Here is a 21,784-nt window from a genome sequence, read left to right as displayed (position 1 = left end):
CTGCCCCTAGAGCTGAGGTCCAGACTGTGGTGGTGGTGGTAGTAATGTGTGAGTGTTTGTATCTGTGTGTGTGTGGGGGGTTCATCCCCGCATCTCCCTGGGTGTGCATTCCCACTCTTAATGCTCTATAACCTTGTAAAGATAGCCTGAGGCGTTTTAGCATATAGCCGATCTTCAAAACCCCCCAGTTGTTTCAGAGGGAAGCCATGCGGAAAACATGCATTGAATCTTACAAGATGCTGCATGTATAATGTAGCATACCGCATATCATATAGACCACTGAATATTATAACCCTAATGCACCTCTGCGCATGCAGAGTGGGTAATTTCAGGTTTTAAACCAATGAGATTGATAAGGATGATCATAGAATACGTGGGCTAATGAGGAAGTAGTGGAATGATGGAGGATAACTCCCAGAATCAATCAGACTACAGAGCTATTGCCTTGACTTTGTTTCTAATAAAAGGAAGAGTGAAGCCTTTGTATGAATGAGAGCCAGAGTGAGTGTGATGGTGAGGAAATGGCTGAAGAGGGAGATCCCACGCAGACTTACATCCCGGTCTGCATGACGTGTTTCAGCTTCAGCAGGGAGACGCAATTCATTCTGTCAGAACGGAGCGAAGAGATCTCATTGTGCCTGCCTGGATTGGCACCAACAGCAATCACTTGTTTCTGATTTATTAGATAGCCAAGGAAATTAATTTTGCTCCAAAATGCATGGTCGGAAATTAGATGGTGAAATTGTGTGAAAGAATCGGTGATTGTTTTCCCTCCCTGCTATCCCTCCGGAGGTGCTGATAACTGCTGATCTCTGTGACACCATTAATGAAAAACGTATTCAGATTCAGAAAAAAACTGTCTTCAGCGATGTTGTAATTAACTTGGCTATCTCTCCAGTCCTTAACGTGACTTGAACCACCCATTAACATTCCCACCAAAAAAGCTAGCCATTACCACTCAGGTCAAAGCTGGATACGGACCTTAGGAAGTTCTGCCCTCCATTCGACTTCCTGTCACATGTCTTTGGAGATCAGGTCCTTGACTTGCACAGCTGGATTAGCTCTCTGAAGTAGTTTAAGGTATCAGTCATGCTATCACATTCACTTTATACTGAAATACCCAAGTAGCCCTTTCTTTGCACATTGTTTTGGATTTAAACAACATGCAGCAGCATCTGACACAGTTAAGATGAGGTTACTGTAAGTAATACAGTTTGATTATACCCCTGCATTGTAGTTTAGTAATAGTTTCACATTATTTGCCATTCTGGTCACACTTAATCATTACCGTGTCCATGGATGATCACATTCATTATCTGCCACAGTGTGTATCAGTAGCTAATAGCTAATGCAATCTCAGTGTGAGACGATTGACTGTGGAGAATAACTGTTTCACATGTTCACCCTGTCACCTTTTTTTTGACCATGAGTAAGTGTCACTGCCAAAGGCTGTGCAAAATGAGCCATTTTACACTGAAGTTTAAAGTTTATGAGTTTGTGATTATACTGCTGTGTGTGTACTTCTTGGTTTGTGGGTACTTGGTTTTTGTGCATGAGTATATTTTCGCTTGGTCATATTTCAGGTTTTCTTAAAAGTAAGCTGCAATGATTAGCCAGTTAATCGATTAGTCAATTGAAGTGTGAAGTATTTTGATAATCGATTAATGGCCTCAGTCATTTTTCAAGCAGAAATGTCAAACATTTGGTTCCAGCTTTTTCAATCTAATCATTTGCTGAAAGTCTTTGGGTTTTGGACTGAGAAGCAATCTGATGGTGTCACTTTACGGTCTTGGAAAATGTGGTGAACACTATTTTTGATATTTCATAGACTAAACGATTAATCAATTAATCATGAAAATAATCAGCAGATTCATTGATAACAAAATGAATCCTTAGTTGCGGCCCTGATTAAAGGCCCTGGTATTTTAAATGATTCGCGTTAAAAATGTTGCACAAAGTATGACTCTGTATTGTATATATCTTCTATTTGTTCAATAGCATAACCTTTGTGATTATGTGTTTTTGTTGGCCTGCCCTGAGGGTAAATGGTTGTATGAAGTACATTTTCTCAACTCATTATCCTAAAGGCAGTGACAGCAGAAAACCAACCTCTGTCTGTCTGACTTACCTATCAGCTAGAGCAGCATGGTAGTATATTCACATTGTTACCTGTCTACTTTAGCACTTAGCAAGGTTTTGTAGCTGAATATAAATAAGCATAAAAGTCTAGTCAAGCTTTTTTATTTTGACCACTTAGCCATGAAAACAGTGACAGCCAGCCATAAACATGTAACATACGCGGCCGTATGAAACTTACAGCATCACACCACTATAAATTCACACTAATCCCTGCTGGATATTTGATAATTCACTCTTATTCCCCTGTGCTTCTCTCTGCTACTCTATCCCCAGCATTTTCTCCTCCGCCAAGGCTCTTCCACCATTTTCTTAGAATTGAATGCAAATTGGTTAAAACACTGATCAGAACTTATTACAAAATGGAGCCTTGCTTAGAGAAAGAAATGGTGCATCACTATGAGAGCGAGGATGGAAGGGACTGGGGGGTGGGGGGGGGGTGTTGAATGTGGGCTGGGAGGCGGTGGTGGGTGGGGCTACTGGGGGTGTGCATGCATGTGTGTGTGTTGCGGGAGGGTTTCTGTGGCAGGGATGGGAAAATTAGATTTATTTTTTTCATGGGGTGAAGAGGGAGGATGGAGGGGGGGTTGCGGGGTTCAGTAATGGCACCTCACTGTATTTTATATATTTACAGATGGAAGAAAATGAAAATGTTTTCTGAATAGGTTTTCTCCATGCATTCTCTTTCTGTTCTTATGTGCTTGTGTTTCTGTCTGCACATTTCTGTCTGTCTGCATTTAACCCACCCGAGATCCACCCCTCCTCTTGTTCCCCTTTTTGCTGGCAGATCCCCAAGGTTATGGCATGTCTGGACATCTAATCAGGCCAAGTCTTGATGCTGAATATGTTGTGCCCCTCATCCCCACAGCCCATATTGTTTATCCTATGCCTGCCATTATATATTCAAGCCTTTGTCCACTCTCTACTGCACACCCCGCTGTGATAAATGAACACGACCTTGGAAAAAAAGGTTGAAGAACAATGATTCCACTTTTTATGAATTCATTTCCTCCGATGTACCCTGTGTTCAGTAGGTAGCGCGTTACTCACTCTCCGCCATGTCTAATAAAGGTATGCATTTGAGCATTTGAAATTTAGCGACACAAAAATGAGGCCAGGCAACATATGTGAGCCATTATGGGCAATTTTAGGCAGTTATGTCTCTTGTTCCCTTGACCTAAAGGGATCATTTTTGCACCTTGTCAGTAATAATAAAAAAGAAACAGCTCCTGTCTGACTGTCGCTTTACTGAATGGTTTGATTTTCAGTCATTTTGCATCTGCAAGTCTCTTTGTGGCTTCTCCAGCAAGCATTGGAAGTATAAAACATAGATTTATTTGCAAAAGACATGGCAGTGAAGTCATCTGAATCTGTCAAAGGTTCATAATTGTTGTATGTCAAAAGATGTGGACAGTTGCACAGTTTTAACAGTAGACAGAGACTATATTATTGACCTCTTAGTGAGGGCGATGCTCTCTCTCCAACCTTTCCTTACAGCACACCGCAGTACCCACACCTAGCCAGTAGATGGTGTGCCTCCTTCAGGTTTCCTCGGTTTCCACTCACTGAACCTTGCTTGCTCACCCGTGACTTGTGAAAGCGCTCTGGGGTAGGCCTCCCTAACCTATCATCCCGCACCCCCCCTCAACACCCCTCTGAGCACCCCTTCCATCTCTGCCATCTCCCCCGTCGCCCCCCCACCCCGTCCCCCTCTCCATCCAGGGGGTAGAGTCACCGAGGTGGCAGTTCTAACAAGCTGCCGGGGACCGCACTGCTCAAATGAGCCAAATCAAAGAGAAAAGGGGGAGTTGGATAGGTAGCGCCATGAACCCCCTGCAGAGAACAACCATTCTGATGAATATGAAATGAATTTGTATTGCTTGACATGATAAGCCCAAGGATAACCCCGCACTCAGCCGACATCTTCACCCTGACATACTTTCGACATTAAAAGATGTGCAAGCAAACATCAACAAAAAATTACTACAGCAACAACTGACCGACTAGCCGTGAATTGTTTGTTGGCTGGTCTTTGAAGAGGAACATGAGAGAGTCAGTGAATTGCAAATGAACAGGATTTAGATGTCTGTTTTGTTAGGGACAAGGTGAAGTGTTCATCTAACCTTAAAATGTGCGTCCATGTCCTTCTTTCTGAGAAGGCACTACAACACCACAGAGTTTTTTTAGATTCATTGACTGGTGGACTGGCATTAATAAGAGAGCACTCCTGTATCATTTTCTTTTTCTCTTGTCAAGTTCCCATCCTCTCTTCCCCCCTCTGTCTTCATTCTTCATTCTCTCTGCACCTCTCTGATTTCTCATTTCATTTTGTTGTGCAGTTGCTATCCTTCTGCATCTTGCATCTCTCTTGGGCTGTCTTTCTGGGGGTCCATGATGAAATGGCGTCGGGTCACGCCACCAAAAAAAGAAAAAAAATATAAATATGATCATGGAAAAAACCCACCATATTGTGTCCTCCCCCCATCATGCAGCTTTAGTCTGCCACTTCCTCAGCGCACATTCAAACATGTGTGAGTGAGCATGCACACGCATGCGTGCAGGCACACACATATGCACGTCTGTACACTCATGTGGCTGCTGCACACTTCATTTAACACATACAGATGCAGGGCTTTATAGTTTTCCTAAAGCCAGAAAACAAGGAAGTGCACATTGATTGTAAAAGCCTGTGTTATCATTTATGTTCACAAATGCTCCTGGCATGGAAGAAGAGCCATTGAAATTGCTCAGCCAAGAGAAGGGAATAGGAAACGTTGTGTATAATAACGTGAATGGTAATGCTTCAGTTTTATGCCCCTATTTCGTCCGTATGTGTGCAGCCTCAGAGCCCTGAACCTGGATTTCACAATGATTTCACAATTTACAAAATGTAATGCATACAGAAATGACAATATCTGAAATGTTTTCTCTGCCTCTTGGTGTTTTTAAGCTTTCTCCCAGTTTAAAGAATTACACAGTGAATATGGCTTCACCTGTGCTACTCAGCCTTTCATTTTCTGCTAGATGTTCTTTTGGTAGATTCCCATCTGAGAGAACCCTGCATAGTAATCTGAAAGTAATGGAACCTGCTTGCGTACTCAGTGAAAGTCAGTAGGACCCCTGATACTGCTTTTGTGTAAATGTCTCTTGGTGCTTTTATTGTTATTCTGTTGTTTTAATCTCCTTTACATCCTGAGAGAAGTTTAATGTACATAGTGGTTAAATGCTGAAAACAGTTTGTCAGACCGACTGTCTATATATTATGATTTGTTTTATAGATATTTGTCTCAAATTTATATTTTTTAAGATAATTATTTGTCTCAAATTGATATTGACTGATATTGAATTGACACACAAGTAATTTTACAAATGAGGCAAGACTGACCCCTCATTAGTGAGGCTGACATAAATGATATCACAGAATCTAAAACAGTCATCATTTAAAGGCCTTCCTCATTTTCTTGTTCACAAAGAAACCTCCTTTATTGGACATAAGTATCTCTCAGGTACAGTACTTGCACCTTGCCTTGTTGACCTTGGGAAGGTACTGCTGGGCCTGTGTACTTTAGTGAGGTGCTACTGACTTCACCTGTGACCCCTCTCTAAACAGTGGGTCAGGAAGGCACTGAGGGCTGCTGCCACTGTGTAGTTTACTGTGGAGCACCGTTACTATATTACCTCTGGTCTGGGCTGTGCATCTATCAGCCTCCAGATCAGAAGAGTGTTTCCTCTGTGCCCTCATTCGAAGACAAACAGATGTTTATTTTGTCTTCATCTCTACACTGTCAGATTTACCTCTGTGGTCTTACTCCGCTTCTGTACCATCCAGAAACTGTCAGAGGAGGTGCGTCACGCACGGAGAAAGTTTTCTTTGAAGGAGCAACATGTGGTGAGGTATTCATTAGCAGTAAGATGTCATTTAGAACACCTGAGAGAAACTATGGCGCATTGTTGGTACGTTGGTCCTGGTTGGTAACTCATTTCCTCGACGCTTTTGTGAGCATTGTCTTCAGACTGAATGCTGGAGATGTTTTTTGCGTTTGGTTTTCCTGAGTGGACACAATAAAAGCAATTTCTCTACAAAGCCACTCAAACATGGAGTGAACAGACAAAAGGGATTGGAGAAAATCTGGGCCACAGCAGAATCCAGTCTGCCCCTCTGCTAACCTCCTCTCAAACAAACACAGCAGCCATTTCCTCCCTCTGTCCCTGGAGCCCCGCGCCCCTCGCCCCCTCGCTGAAGCACCAATTCAGTCGGCTGCAGCACAGGTGTTGTGACGTGTGCCATTTCTATACTTCTTCATAACGTAGTGAAACAGCATGTTATCTCAAGTTTTTCATAGAGCAGTGTGCGTATTTAGCACTTTTTTTGTTTGTCCAATTGATGTTTACAGAGAAAATATCAGATATTTGGAGGTGTCTATATGTTCAATATTTCTTGTGTATTTTAAATGTAAATTTTACAAACATGTGACAAATTATTTTAAACTAATCAAAAATAATACAATATAATTCCATATATGCATTTTAAATTTGATAATGATCATTTTAATATGAAATGTTTTATGAAAAGAATCATTAAAATGAGATTCCAGCTGTAAACAATTTATTACCAAACATTTCAAAACAATTCATCTGCTGTGTATATTACATGTCGAATTGATGTTAAATTACGACATCTTAGTTTTCTGTATTTTTATTTTGACATGCTTTACTGTTTATTTAAACTGAGCGGAGGGATTTCCCCTGGCTGAGTCTAATGGTGTATTTTATGTACAGATGCATCTGGTAGGAATCAGTCGACCCCACTGAGGGAGCTGAAAGTGAAAGAGGCTGTTATGCTTTAGCACTGGCCGAACTACCAAAGTCACAGCCCGATCGGACAAAATCCCTGGCGTGTCCACGGCACAGCGAAGTCAAGCGTGAAGGAATCATGCTTGACTTTGCTGTGCTGTACCAAACAGTGGAAAACACCACTAATGTCACCCAGCAAAGGGAGACAATATTGCAGTTTTGTCTCTTCTTGCGCAGTTTATGTAATCTCAGAAATTATTCAAATCATTTTAAATATGTATTAACATTGTTTCATATTTTTCAATTGATTTTTTTTTATATCTTTCTTAATTTTGTTTTCATGCAGAAATCAATTGGGCATTGTGTCATTATTCATTTGTTGCATCTTATTTACTTAAAAATACTGAAACTGTAAATTCTCTCTATAAATATCATTCAATATTTTTATAATAAAAAATACATTATTCTATATTAATTAAATATGATATTTTTCTCATTTATAACCTGGATATTTAACTGTTGCATAATTTAGTTGAATTGTTTTGAATTTCTGCGATGGTCTTCATGTCCATGATAAAAGATAATTTCTTTTTGTTCTTGTTTTGCCCCTGACATGGGTGGGGTACTGGGGGTTTAGGGACAGAAGGAGGGGGATGTTTGTTTATTTATTTCTTATTCTCCCTCTCTGCCTCCTGACATATCTGTATTCCTCATCTTCTGTCTCCCCTTTTGAAAAGAAATAAAAAAAGAGGGAAGAAGCACTCATTTTTTTTTCAAATCCTCCTCTCGCCTTACCATTTTCATCAGCTGCTCTGATAGCCATGAATCTTGTCACTCATGTTTTTCATCAACTCATGTCCATGGAGCGTGCGGCGAGTCCTGGAGATTCCCGCTGAAGCGAATGCAATGGTCAGAAATGGAGTCACACAACCAAGCCAGAGAATAAGACAAACACACAGAAACACACGGGAGATATCCATAAGATCCGACTGGAGACATGTACTAACACGCAAAACAATGACGGAAACAGAGTCCTGAAATAAAACATGGTAGTAGAGTGTCGTCTTCTTCTGAGAATTACATGTTCATCTTTTAGGGGTGAACTGACTGCACAGAGAAAAACTGGAACAGTGTGTACACTTGACAAAAACACTCCTCTATGTGGACTTTCGTTTTTTTTTTTTTTTTTCTAATGGCAAAATGTTTCGTGAGACATGCAGGAATTTGGTAGGAGGAAAAGCATGTTTTCTTGTGAACGCTGGCAAAGAGAGCAGAAAACAAGCGAGCGGAGTGTGTACTGTAATGTTTCCTCCTGGTTCGATTCTCAGATGGCAGGAGCCAGTTACTATCACTGCTGTTACTCTCTGCATCTGGGTTCTGCTGCTTGTCAGTTCAGCTGTAGTTGTTTTCATATGTGAGCCATGTTTCTTTTAGTGCAGTTTTTTTTCTGCCTCCTGGATACTTTGTTCTTTCAACCTGAACTTGACATTGTTCTCCCTGCTTATGTTCAAGGCTGTAATGATTGGCTGTGACAAAAGGGGTATCTCCCTCCATCCTTAAAAAAAGAGTGATGGCCTCTAAGACAGCTGTCATTTACCATTAGTCACGCTTCATGCTCCCAAACTAATTTTATTTTTTTTTGCTTTTTGTTACATCCCTGATGTTTTTTCCTCCTTTTTACGGTCGATGTAAAGCTCGTTTTATGTTCTTTCACCTAAACCCTCAGCTGTCTCTGTGGATGAAATAATCACTTGTTCTTTAGGCGTTAATTGTGATTTAATTGCCCTAATTACTTCATTATCTCATACATGATTAAGATAATTAGCTTGGTGTTAAATACTGTGACTTTTTTCTTGTAAGACAGGAAGAATTCCCCTTGATTACTTAATGAGATTAATTATACTCGGTGTACCTGGTATAATTGTGAAAGTTCCCACCTGCAATTCCACTTTCACACCATTAATGAAAAATCACTGTAAATGAAGACATGCATGTGTCTTTCTCAGGTAATTAATTAGAGACGAAGGCTCGCACAGTTTAAATGTGAAATGTGGATAATTTCTGCACGTTGTGTGGTGTTCCTGTGCTGTGTGGGGTTGTTCTTTCAGAATGAGGTCAATCAACGTTAACATCTCTCTTCCTTAAGGTTTGATATGAATAAAGGATTTTTTCAAACAAATATATTTTTCAGGTTCGGAAGTTTTTCAGACATCTTTCCTCGATTAGAACTTTGCCTCTGTTAAATTATAATTACTAGTTAAACATGGGACAGACTTTGTAAAGTGCCCTAATATCTGACTCTCTGATGAGTTTGAAACAGACATTAGGCCCATTTCACAGAAACTGTAGCTTGAATAAGGTCAGCATGCGCTGAATCGAGCTGGATCAATCAGCGTGGTTAGCCTTTAGTGGAATTTATCCAATGAGAACATGATAGGCTAAGTTTAATATGGGATGCAGCTGGAAAACCTGGCAGTGTGCTGAAAATCAGAAGATGGCTGGCAGCCTCGTCTGTCTATGTCTGCGTTTCTCTATCTTTTCCTTCTCCACCCTCCGTCTCTTTCTCTCTGTGTGTCTGCAGTCAGAGGGTAGAGTCAGTTTTACTGTCACTACCTGTGAAATTGTATTCCACGAAGATGGATGCTTTCTCTTATATTCATGACATCCAGGGAAGCACAGTCACCTCCAAAACTGTTTAATATGGATGCCGTGGAGGCAGACACATATACACACATTCATAACACGCAAAAACACAGCACATGCGCGCACACACACAAATAGACATTAATGTACTCTTGCATGCTTGCACACTCGCAAACACACACACACACACACGCACGCACACACACACACACACACACACACACACACACACACACACACGCACACGCACGCACACACACACACACACACACCATTTTTTTGCCCCAAAGACAATGCATGGCTGGTGTTTTGCTCCTGCTGATGATGAAGAGTGGTAGTGACAGTGCTGCTCTCAGTAGGGTTGATGCATTACAACACAGGGCTGCCATGTTGCGTAAATTCTCTGTCTCTCCTCATTGAGAACATGGAGGCTTCTCATCTAGCATGGTACACCGGTGCACTTTAGCTCCTCTACTCCTCTATTGTTTCATCTCTGGAGTTTCGTAACGACATTCACTCTGTGTAGTGTAGTTATCCATTTTGATGGTAGTGTGGCGTCGCCTGTTTTCTTCAGTGTGTGTGTATTCTCGTTTTTTTGAGTGGCAGTCCAGCATTGTATTGTACTCAGAGGTGTTTGCCATGGATCCCTGTGCAGCCACTGAAGAGTACATGTGCTCTGCTGGTGTAGCCCACCTTCTTCTCCTCACAGGGGGGGAAACCATGCAGAGTAATCTGCTCAAGTTGGACTGAGAGCAAGGTGCCAGAGTAAATTGGTGGGCTCTGTGTGCAAGGTTTGTGTGCGCATGTGCGGTTGTGTGTGTATTTATTTGCACTGACAGAGAGCACGAGGGTGGAGGGGTGTGGTCTGCGGGTCAAGGAGGCAGAGGAGACTCACAGTTGAGGGGTTTGTGGGCTGCAGCCGCGGAAATACACAAGATTAATAAAACAACACCGCACACAGGATAGGACTCCGAGGGTACCAGCAGACCCCCTCTCCACTCCCTTTTCACTCTAACCCTCCCTTCGCTCTCTGCCGCTACCTTAATATAAGTAAGAGATGGATCTCCACGTGTCCTTGGGGGGGCATCGTTATGTTTCATTTGGGCTGTGTTTTCCCTCTCGGCACAATGCTACAGTACTTAGCCAGCACCTTGCTCCTGTCTGCATGAGGCCAGTAGGGCCTCCTAAGTGTGCAGGGGTGCCTCTTTACTATGTTCTGTGGCCCGACCCTGAAGTATCTCCTCCTGACATCCCGATACAACAGGACAGTGAGACGGAGGATCTTTGTATGTACGGGGGTATAAAAATACAGAGTGTATATACTCTTTTAGGAATATCTCGGCGGAGAGACTCCTTGAACAGTTGCAATGTTGCTACATTTCATTCTCTGTGTGCCTGTTTGGTTGAGCTCTATTGTAGAACTAAACTTAGGCACCATGCCCTAGCTGCAGGTTGTATGGAGTTTCTACATCTCGTTCTTTGGTGAGGGGGAGGAGAGGAATCACAGACTGTAGAAATGGGGGTTCTGTTCAGAGGTTCACAAGAGAGGTTTTGTGTAATCCTATGCTAAATTCAGCATCAGATCTTTTGGGGAGCTGTGTAAAACCAGTATGTTTTTCTTGTCTTTACTTTTCCTGCACACCTCAAAAAATGATGATAGCGCATGGCTTTTCAGCTATCTCACCCTCAAGGCAAAATGTACAAGGCTGCTAGGCGGCGTTACCTCTTCCTCTTCCTAGAGACAGCTAACCCCCTCAAAGGATGCTGATGTCTGGAGAGGGAATGCCTATGAGCAGAAATGGGGAAGAAGGAGGGAGGTTTGGGATGGGGTGGGGGTACGATGGAGTTGGGGTGGGGGGGGTGGGGGGCATTGAAGAGACAGGAAGGAGGAGGGAGGGAATATGTGTTTGATTCAAAGAAAAAAAAAAAAGTCAATTCGGTCCCCCTGTTCTTTGTAGAACATTTAGCTTTGACCCTCCCTTGCTTTCTCTACTCCCTCCCACCACCACAACCCCCCCAACTCATACACACACAGACACGCAGGGTCCAGCAGATCTGCAGGATATCACACCAGCGAGCCTTTTCTATCTCCTGCACAGAGATGCATGCTTCTTAATATATATCTTCACTGTATAGTGTGTGTGTATATGTCCACACTGTTGCAACAGGCAGACACTGAGGGAGGAGAGAGGGAAATAGGGAGAGAGAGTGACAGGAAGGGAGAGAGGGAGGAATAGAGAGAGGTAGAGTGAGAGTCAGACTGAAATAGGAAAAGGGAGGGGGAGAGCTTTATATGTTGGTTACATGTTTATGATGCAGTGAAAAATATCAATTTAGATTTAAAAAAAAAAAAACAAGGCTTGAGGATAGAATCTGAGTATTTCTCATATTTCTGGTGAACTAGTCCACATAGCTGCAGCCAAAGCCCTGACCAGACCTCTACTTGTGCTCAGCAGACTGGAGGCGACCCAGGGTAAGTTATGGGCTTTTTCTCTTTCTCTCCCTCTCTACGCTGCTGATTACGATGCTGCTGATTGATTGGTTAGAGGCTGTGGATTATCACGGGCCGCTCGTCACCAGGTACCTGATGATGAGAGGAGAGAGAGACGAGAGGAGAGGAGGAGGGGGGGAGGGGGCGATGGAGGGAAGGAGGGGTGGAAATTAGATGAGCATGGCCAGTGCTCACATCACCAGATCTCACTAACTCTCTTTCTGATTTCTCTGTTTACTCTGCCATTGCACATTTGTATACGGCGTGTGCAAAAATTGATTTTGTGCATTTGTGTGTGCTTGTGTATCGTCTTGATGTGTGCGTGTGTGTGGTCCCAGCCGGCACACGTTGCCAAGCCCGCCCGCCTTTTTCCGTAGTCAAACCGGCGTGTGCTGATGAGGCTGCGGGGAGGGGTTTTGCTGATGAGGGGAAAGCCAGAGGGGCCTTTTTGTGAATATGCAGATGAGGGGCATGTGTAAATGGGAGGGGGCTCGACGTGAGTGTGTGCCACACGCTTTATTGTTTATATGTTCTCCATAGGGAGCCTGATCCTCAACAGATTGCCGGCGTTTGGTGTGATCTTGCCGCTGCTTTGTTTGGGGCATTCGCTGACAAAGATAGAGAAGGAGAAGAGGAGAGCCGGGGAGGGGGGAAAAGTGGTGGGGAAAAAACAGATAGAAAAATACAGTTAAAGAGACGGGAGAAAAAAACTGGTAGAGCAGCTTCAGGGCATATTTTCACCCCATTGACAAGACGTGATGATTGCTGTTTTGCCCCCTCCCTCCTCCCCTTTACCTCCCCAGACGTTTTTCTAATCCATTTGCATGTCAAAGCAGTGGAGGCCACTGCGCAGATTAGTATGAGATGACATAATGATGTAATGAATTAAATGCTCCTGTTTAAGCGCTGCACTTTGCTTTAGTGGGAGGCAAGGACAGGGGGGATGAGGGGCAAATAAGAGAGGAACAAGTAGGGATGTGACACCGGCATGAGTTTTCTTTTACAGTCATCTTAGGAACATTGATTGAAATAACCTTTTCAGCTTGATTTGATTATGACACTACATCTGCATTTGCATTGAGCTTTATTATATTTACATATTTTAGTTGCATATATATTTTTGACTGTTACCATCTTGAGTGTTGGTGACAGCACACAAGTCTGTTACACACGGACTCTTATTCATTGGCAATATGGCAAAACATGCATTATATTTATATTTCATTTTCTTGTCAAAATGTTTTGAGGTTTCTCTCTTCTGATATTTTTAACTTTTTAAATAGAAAATAACGTGCAACTTATATTCTCATCTTGTATTTTTAATAGAAGTTAAAAAAAAGATGATTTTTAATAATAACAAAAGAACCATCGGAGCTGCCCCTTCCGAGCCGCAGCTCTGTATTTTTTTTAGGTTTGTGTTTGAAGAGTTGTGTGAAGACTGTCAAAACAGGGGATCTGTTCACATTTTGGCCTGCTCAAGAAAAAGGTTAGAGGACCACAGGGCTGATTGCTGTACCTTCATCTCAAATCTCTTTTTATCATGGTCTGGCAATATTTTGTCCTTTTACACTACCTCATCTTTTTTGTCTTTTTTGCCTGATTTTGAGCATATTTTTTTTATTCTTAAAATACAAACTATGTAAATATGGTATGGTTTTACTTCCTTTTGATCTAAATTGTCATGGCCTTTAACACGGAGAACCAAAGTGACCGTGTGCGGCAGCAGTAAAAGCGTATGGAGTACTATATCATCGATTGATGCACTGGCTAAAGCAGTGTTTTTATGAAGCCGAAAAGATCTGAGACACGACACCTGGGTCTCTATGGAGAAACACCTACTGTGTGACAGGAGCTGCTGTGTGTCACTCTTGTCATCTCCCACCCGAGCAATGATAGAGACCCCCCTACACAAACCTACACACACACACACACGCACACACCTCAGTCACATGTAACAATTGGGCTAGCTGCCTCGTTGAGGACAAGGGCAGCACAGGGGCTTGTTGAGGAGATAGATATGTCCCTCATCTCACTAAACTTTGCGTTATTCACACCACCCTACTTCTCCCCACTTGTATCGATTTGAGATGTACTACACAGATTCAGTTTTGCTGGCCTGATCGTTGTCTCTTCTACTTGGTCATGATTTAGTTCTTCCTGGAGTGGAGGAATTGACTTGATTGACACCAAAATCAATAGTTAATGAAGACATCATGATGGGTCAGTGGAATATTTATGGAGTTTATAGATTTATCTACAGAAAGTAAAAATAAAATAATTATTAAAAAAAATACGGTTGATTTAGATATTAAATGATATTGAGATGTTTCCCTGACACAAAGTAAATCTAGAGGTCTTCTTGCATTCACATTTTGAATGGTGAAAGCAGCAACATCATAACACGGTGAATTCAGAAAGAGAGGAGAGAATTGGTAAATGTATTTTTCTAGTTTATGATTTCCAGCCGTCCCCAGTGTGGCCCCGGAGCCGTGTCCAGGCGGGTGTGGCCGTGTGGAGTCAGCTGGCTGGTGCAGGGGGTAATGAGTATGCACTGTGACAGCTGGGATAAAGTGTATGGATGTGTTTGGTGGGAGTAATCAGCTGCCGACCACGGGGTGCAAGAAGGTGATGTGAGGCTTTATGACTGCAGAGCTTAAACACACACACATGCACGCACGCACGTGCACAGACACACGCACACACAGAGGTCCGTTGGGACTGCATGCTTCACCTCACCCTGCTGAACATATCCTGAGCTTCACAGCTCCTTTAGTTAAAAAATATTTTCTTCAAATGCCCTGTTAAAAGTAGGATTTTCCATTGCTTAATTACACATTATTTAATTATCAGAAAAATGTAACCAAACTCTTCTACACATCAGAAAAAAATAAATATTTTAATTCGTGCCTGGCTATGATGCAGATGGATTGAGTTGTATTTTGTGAATCAGGATTGAGTATTTGGTTGTTAAACAGCACACCCAGCGAAATATTGAATATGTTGTGTAATTGCATTACTGAACAGATTTGCTTTGTTACAAACCACATCTCAATTGAAGTTTTTGGAGCCTGTGGCTACAGTGCTTTAAAAATAATTGATATAAAGTAGGCCCCGCTGGCCAGTGAAATTGAACACACTAATAAATGCATAAAGAGAAAATAAATATCGATCACCCAGTACATTAGAATAGTACAGCTTTGATTTGATTCTTACAGTTTGTAGGATTTGTTGTTGTGTGTGAATATTGTTGCTGGTAGGGGGGAATGCATGTGTATTTATTTGGCTGTCTGGGTGTTTGTGTTTTCTTGTCTGCAAATGTGCAGCTGTGATCCAAAATCTGAGTTGTCTGTGGTCTTTAAATATTATGTTAGCGTCTGAGGAAGGTGATAAAATGCCCATGTTGGCCTCTGTTTTAGCTTTTTACTACACTTCTATGTGTGTGTGTGGAAAGTGAAAGTTTGTGTGCATGTGTGAGAGTTGGAGCCCTTGCCTTGAACTCCTGGCCCTGTCACTCTGGGCTGCAGTTTTCCCCAGCTCCTCCAGGTTCTCTATAGTCAATGAGGAGGATAGGCGGGAAAGAGGATTATTGGTATTGATCTACCCAGGGGGATCATTAGGCATCACTATCAATTCACAGCTCCTAGCACACAGCACCGGCCCGCACAGACATTGCCAATTTGTCCCTATTAGAGAACCCAGTTTCTGGGTGTCTGCTGTGAGAGGCTGCTCAGGCCCCACTGGAGAGCAGCCAGCAAGGGCCTGACTCAGGCCTGACCACAGCGGGCTTGGCTGCACTGGGCTAGTGTGATGAAACACTTGCTGGCTCTGATCACCTGCCTGATTTCATGAGCCATGCACGATTGAATATGCAGTAAAACTACTTTTTCTCTGAGAAAAAAACCTCAAAAAACTTGTCCTATGTTTGGCATTAAAATGTGTGGGACTTAAAATGTTATTTAGGGAAACAAAAAAATAAGATTATTTTAGACTCTCTGCTCACATTCCACTTCCTGTCAGTAGCTTCCTCTACATCCCCATATTATTTACCAAGGGGTAATTGGCACTGTAATAGAATACTTTAGTGAGGCTTATCCAGCCTGGCCCACTTATCTGTGTAAGCTGGCTGTTCTGGGGACTAAAGCTGCTAGATCCGTTGTCGCTGACTTTAACCCTCTCTGCTAGAGTCAGGTGTGCAGGGAGCTGCACTACTGAATGCCACTGCATGCCATGATGGGTGGTAGATGCCAGTAGGTACCCCTCACTCAATTTGGAGATACCATGAGTTCATTGGTGTCTCTAAGAAATATACAAATGTAGAAAAGCTGATATACATGTGCATATTTATGTTCTCCTATATATTTTTCTTCTTTTTTTATAGAATCTTTTTTGATCTTTTTTAAATACTTTTCAAGCCGTAGATATTTGCTTGTCTGTTTAATGTGAACTACCACACCAGCCTCTTGTTTTATAAATTTTAAATTTGTTTGTAAGTAAACAAATATTTTACTAAAATAATAAAGAATTCTAATAAAATTGTTTAAAAGCAATTATGAATACTGTATAAGACATTTGCTGTGTGGCTAATTTTTTTTCAAAATATGACTGTATTACCTAATTATGAAAAATGTATTTTATATCTGCATATAACTGCTGGCATATATTTTGTTTACTGATGAACTGCTTTCTTTTTTATCTGGTTACTCTATTTAAAGGGATGGTTCAGGCTTCACCTAGTTTATTGTGCATATGTGTAAGAAACATGATATTAGTAGGCTATGATGCTAAACAAGACAATACGCTGTGTATGCTCAGCACTCACAGAGAAAGTGGTGGTCAGATAATCGAGGAAGTTTTGATCAAGTTTATGTTCATTTGTTTGACTTGTGTTCGGTCATTATCTGAGTCTGGAAAAAAGTCACTGATATAGCAGCCACACACAAGGAATGAGCCCCACTAACCTTGCAGTTGACCAAGTGGGTCAGTGAGCAGCAGGTGATTTTTTTCTCACGCCCCTTGACCCCTCTCTTGTCCTCTTTAGCTGCAGCCGAACAAAATCTTAATCAAGCAGCAAGCAGACACCCTCAGCACTGATTCACCCTTAGTACTACCACATACAATACAGATACACCATAACCATCATATATTTAGGAATATACTGTAAATATATGAAAAAAATCCCCCTGACTTTGTAAACAGTGCCATGGTAAGTGAAGATGGTATCATTTCACACTGGGGTCTATTAGAGGACGAGCCGGGTGTGAAGGACATCCTACAGCTCTTTTAAGTGCTCTAATAAATCATCTTCAACACATTCAAAATTCATCAGTGCTCGCACTTTGCCCTTTTTCTCTCTGAGTCGGTCCGCTGTGGTCACACAGCCATACCACATGAACACAGCAGTAGAAACCGTTACAGCAGAGGAGGAACATATTGGTCTTCAACCTGAGGTTTTGCATGTGGAAATCAAAGGCCCCGCCGGTAATGACTTCAGTCTGGGCAATGTGTGGGGGTCCCCTCTCTTGAGCTGCAATTCCCCAGTCACAGCACTGCTTTCACACATCCTCATTCACGGGCTGTTCATAGGATGCTGTGCAGCTCTGCCGTGCTAGGTCAACGACCACACAAATGACATATGGAGCCGGTTCTGTTTTAACCGGCCCATCCAGTCGGTCACACTTCATCAAATATAAAAGCAAAGGAAATATTTTTAAGAGTAAATCATGAGGCAGTTGCATGCGCTGGTTTAGTGACACAGATCTGTTTTTTTGTTTTTTTTTGTTTTCTTGAGTGTTACAAGCATAAAATGTAGAAGAACAGACTCAAATTGATGTTCTAACTGTTGTTAGTCTCCAGCAGCATTTCTGTTGAGCCACCAAGAGAGGGCAGTGTGGCCTGCCTGAGAGCATGGCTCGCAGCTGCAATTCATGGTTGGAACATTGTGATCACCTGACATAAGCAGACAGGCACACACACATCAGACACACACATGCCCTGTCCCTCGCTTGGTTGTTATATACGTAGATGATATACAGACATGGCTGCCTTTTTTTCTTTCTTCATGGTGGTGTGGAGAAACTCTCTGATCTTCTTTCTGGCATGCATCCCTTTCTTATACGTTCTGGTTAATTTCCTCTCAGTTCCTCTTTAATTGATGTTTGTCCAAACAGAATGAATATATTTCAGTTGAAAAGCCAACTCATTTACTACCTCCTGTAAATAATAATATCCTCAGTCCAGATTTATTTTTCCATATAAACTGCACTGATATTAATGCAGGGATGAATGTAATATGAAATGAATGAAATATAAGCAGCAGCAGAAGGACATTTGTTAAATTAAACGGACTACATGGTTGTGTGCCATTTTGTTTTCTATCCTTTTGTGCTTTTTTATGAGGCAGTGGAGGCAGACTGTCTGGGAGTAATCAGATAAAAACAGGAATCATTCATGATCCTTAAAAATGTAAAAATGAAAAATAAACAGATCGCGCAGAGCCAGTGGGAACGACGTGTGCTTCTGCTTCTGTAGATTTTACCCAGAGGACCAGTCATTGGCGGATCTCGCTGCTAGAAATCCGACATCATCTCGATATGCATTTGTGTCGTCTTGTATGGTTTGTTATCTGAGAATGTAAGAATGTGTTTGTGTTTTCTCGGGGAGGAGAGAGAGGCTAAGTCTGTGAGCGAAAGGAAAGAAAAGGAGAGAAAAAGAAGGGAGAGATGGATGAGGGCAGTTCGGGGGCCCTGGGTGTTTTAATTATCCACTGCTCTGTCGTTGGGTCAGAGCTCGCTATCTCTCCCTGGCTTTATCCCTGTCTCATGATTTGAGCAGTACCTTTATCCCTAAGCCTTCAGCTCCTCTGGCCAAACAAAGAAAAAAGGGAGGGCAAAGAAGGGGTTTTACAGCAGTAACTATGCCACATTTACCATTAATATCCCTCAATCTCCTCTTTTTTATGTAGTGCAGAGCAGAGTAACCTCAATAAAGTGACCCCAGTGAGGCCTGGTAGTGTATGTAATATGGCTGTTGGGATGGAGGATCCTCTTGCACTAGGGCAGAGCCGGTCTAGTTCTGCTCAAAAGCTGAAGCAAAGTGCTGGCAGCCTCCTAAACAAGTGGGGTGAAAGAGCACATTTTTTATCTTCTTCCTCACTTCACTCTTTCTTTCTGCCTTTTTTTTTTTGTGAGAAGAGATCATCGAAATGCCAAGCGTTCCAGGGATGCTGTTTGTCTGATAACACTGTCGACTGTGGAATGGCTACCGCGGATGGGCACGGTGGTCACGTGACCCTGTTGTAGAATTTCCCCGAAGCGGAAGCATTTACACATCCGCGTTAAGCATCGGAGTCGATATCGCTGTTATTGAATGTCCTGATATAATGGTGCTTACTGGATGCAGGTTTTACTTTTATTGAAAACATTGGATGGATAAAGACATTTTTTTCCCCCCATGAATTCCATAATTTAAGAAAGAGAAGTTCAATTTTTTGTGGAAAAGAAAATATATTAATTAAATTATCTTTTTCAATTTTCTCTGAATTCTTAGCAGAATTTTTCTTGGAAATTCTTTTAAAATGTAATATAAATTTGAACACAATGTTTGTTTTGACCAGAATTAAGGTGTACATGTGCTAACAAAATTATGTGTTCAAAATACGAAAACAATGTTTTCAAAATGAATATTTTTGTAAATTTTATCACTGGTTTTATCCCTCCATTCAAATATATTCACCTAAAAACATTCAGTTGAGGAGGGAAATTTGGTGTAGAAAAAAAAAATCTGTGTTGGGAGACAAAAGCCTTCTTTTCTTTCTTCTGCTGTATACTGTATATGTATTGTTTGCCAAAAAAAAAAAAAATCCACAAAGCAAATGTATTTACCAGTGTGTGCATAAAAGCGTGTGTGTGTGTGTGTAGATTGTATATCCTGAGTGCTCATGTGTTAGTCTGTAATTTCTGGACCATACTGTATCTCCATGACAACATGGTTTTGATGTGGGTTCCCTTCCTGACATTTCCCCATTTGGGGGAGGCTTGTGAATTGCCTTGCCTCTCCTTCAGTCAGCATGTCACATGAAAAAAAGGTGTTGGGGGAGAGAGAGGGGTAAAGGGGGGGTGTGGGGGTGGGTGTGCATAGGGGGGCAGTATGAGGAATCTAATGGGCGTCTGGTCTGATTGTCCTCAGCCGTGGCAGTAGAGACAAAGCAGATGAATTGTGCAATGGATTCGAAGAGATTGGAGACAAGTGCATGTCAGCAGCCCCTCCATCTCTCCTCTCTCTCCACCCCCCCTCACCACCACCTCCCATCCTCCAGGATCCCTCCCTCTCCATCTCTCCTCTCTTTTTGTCTGACATCCTGAAAAAAGCAGGCATGACAGCAGTGCTCTGCTTGAGCAAAACATTAAAAACAAAATGCAATCCTCACCCGTTTTTCTTTTTATAATAGATATTCAGGCAGACATTCAGTGTGTTGAACCCATATTAATTGTGAGACAGTGCATGACAAATCCTCACAATATTAATCACTAAGCAAACATCACGGACATTTTGATTCATGCTGTCTGAAATGCTTGGAATAAATGACAGCATTTATAGAAAGCACATTTAAAGATAAAGGCACTTATCTAATCAGCTTAAAAGAGGCACACTGGGCTGAAATCTGATAGACTTTTCCCCTGAATGTTTTTGTCTCTTACTCTCATGATTTCTACCAATTTTTTTTTTTAGGGATGCTACTGTACAATAATTTATTCAACTCTCCATATTGAGTAAATGTCTAGTCAGTGTGTCTGGCCGGTAGTTATCCCTTCCACTGGACGCTAACCTCCAGGAAAACGCTGACAGTCGGTCAGCACAGGCAGCTTCAAACACCCACTGCTCCTGAAGCTGGAGGTAGAACAGCCATTCTTTGTGCTTCCACATGTTCATCTCTGAACCCTGGAAGACAAATCACAGAAAGCCTTATTTATTTATTTATTTATTTTTTTGATACCGTCTCTGTCATGAAAGGCTCTGGCCTGTGTCTTAGCCGAGGTGAATGATTCTGATTTTTAGTAGCAGTGTAGCCCTGGACTGTAAGTGTGAGGATCTCCTGCAGTAAGTGTGCTGATGTGTTTTCGACAGCTACTTTGGCTTTGAAGTTTCAAAGAGGAAATACACTCAGGGCTCCTAGAGGTACCACGCTTCTTCCACAAAACATGAGTTATCAAGCTCCATTTAGAATTGATTTTTTAAAAATTAATTTGCATTATTTTATTTTTCTTATGTTTTCCTAATTTGCAGCACCAGCCATTCTTTGTGTTTCATAATGTGGTGCACACTAAATTTAACATAATAAATTACAATCAACAAACTCCTAATATTCCTGTGAGGATGTATGTTATAATTAACTACAACTCATCATAATTAAACAAAAAGGAAAATATTTTTATCAGAAGCAAAAGAAATATCAGGAATATTCAGAATAACTGCTGAAAATTTAATTTGTTTATGTCGTCAATATAACCCTTTATTAAGATGAATAGAGACAATACAATTTCATTTCGATCAAGTGACCACCTTGACAGCACTGGTCTGCCAGCTTTTGTTTTGTGTTGACTGCATTTATTATTCATCCTTATATCAGTCTGTATTTTAATATGAATAATGGAAGAGGTATCAGAGGAGGAAGAGGGATGTGAGAGAGGGGTGCCACACAGCATGTGTCCTTGGCTGTTCTCT

At 41.7% G+C, this 21,784-nt stretch overlaps 1 protein-coding gene across 7 annotated transcripts in view; it reads left to right on the top strand.

Moving 5' to 3' along the window:
* Positions 1-21,784, top strand: part of zfhx3b (zinc finger homeobox 3b) — a 344,728-nt gene that overhangs the window by 31,942 nt on the left and 291,002 nt on the right. The window lies entirely within an intron of this gene.

The sequence above is a fragment of the Pagrus pagrus genome, assembly GCF_965226575.1.
Source record: "Pagrus pagrus genome assembly, chromosome: 1".
Classification (NCBI taxonomy): Eukaryota; Metazoa; Chordata; class Actinopteri; order Spariformes; family Sparidae; genus Pagrus; species Pagrus pagrus.
Note: the sequence above shows the minus strand (reverse complement) of the source record. Positions and strands in the feature narration are given on the sequence as shown.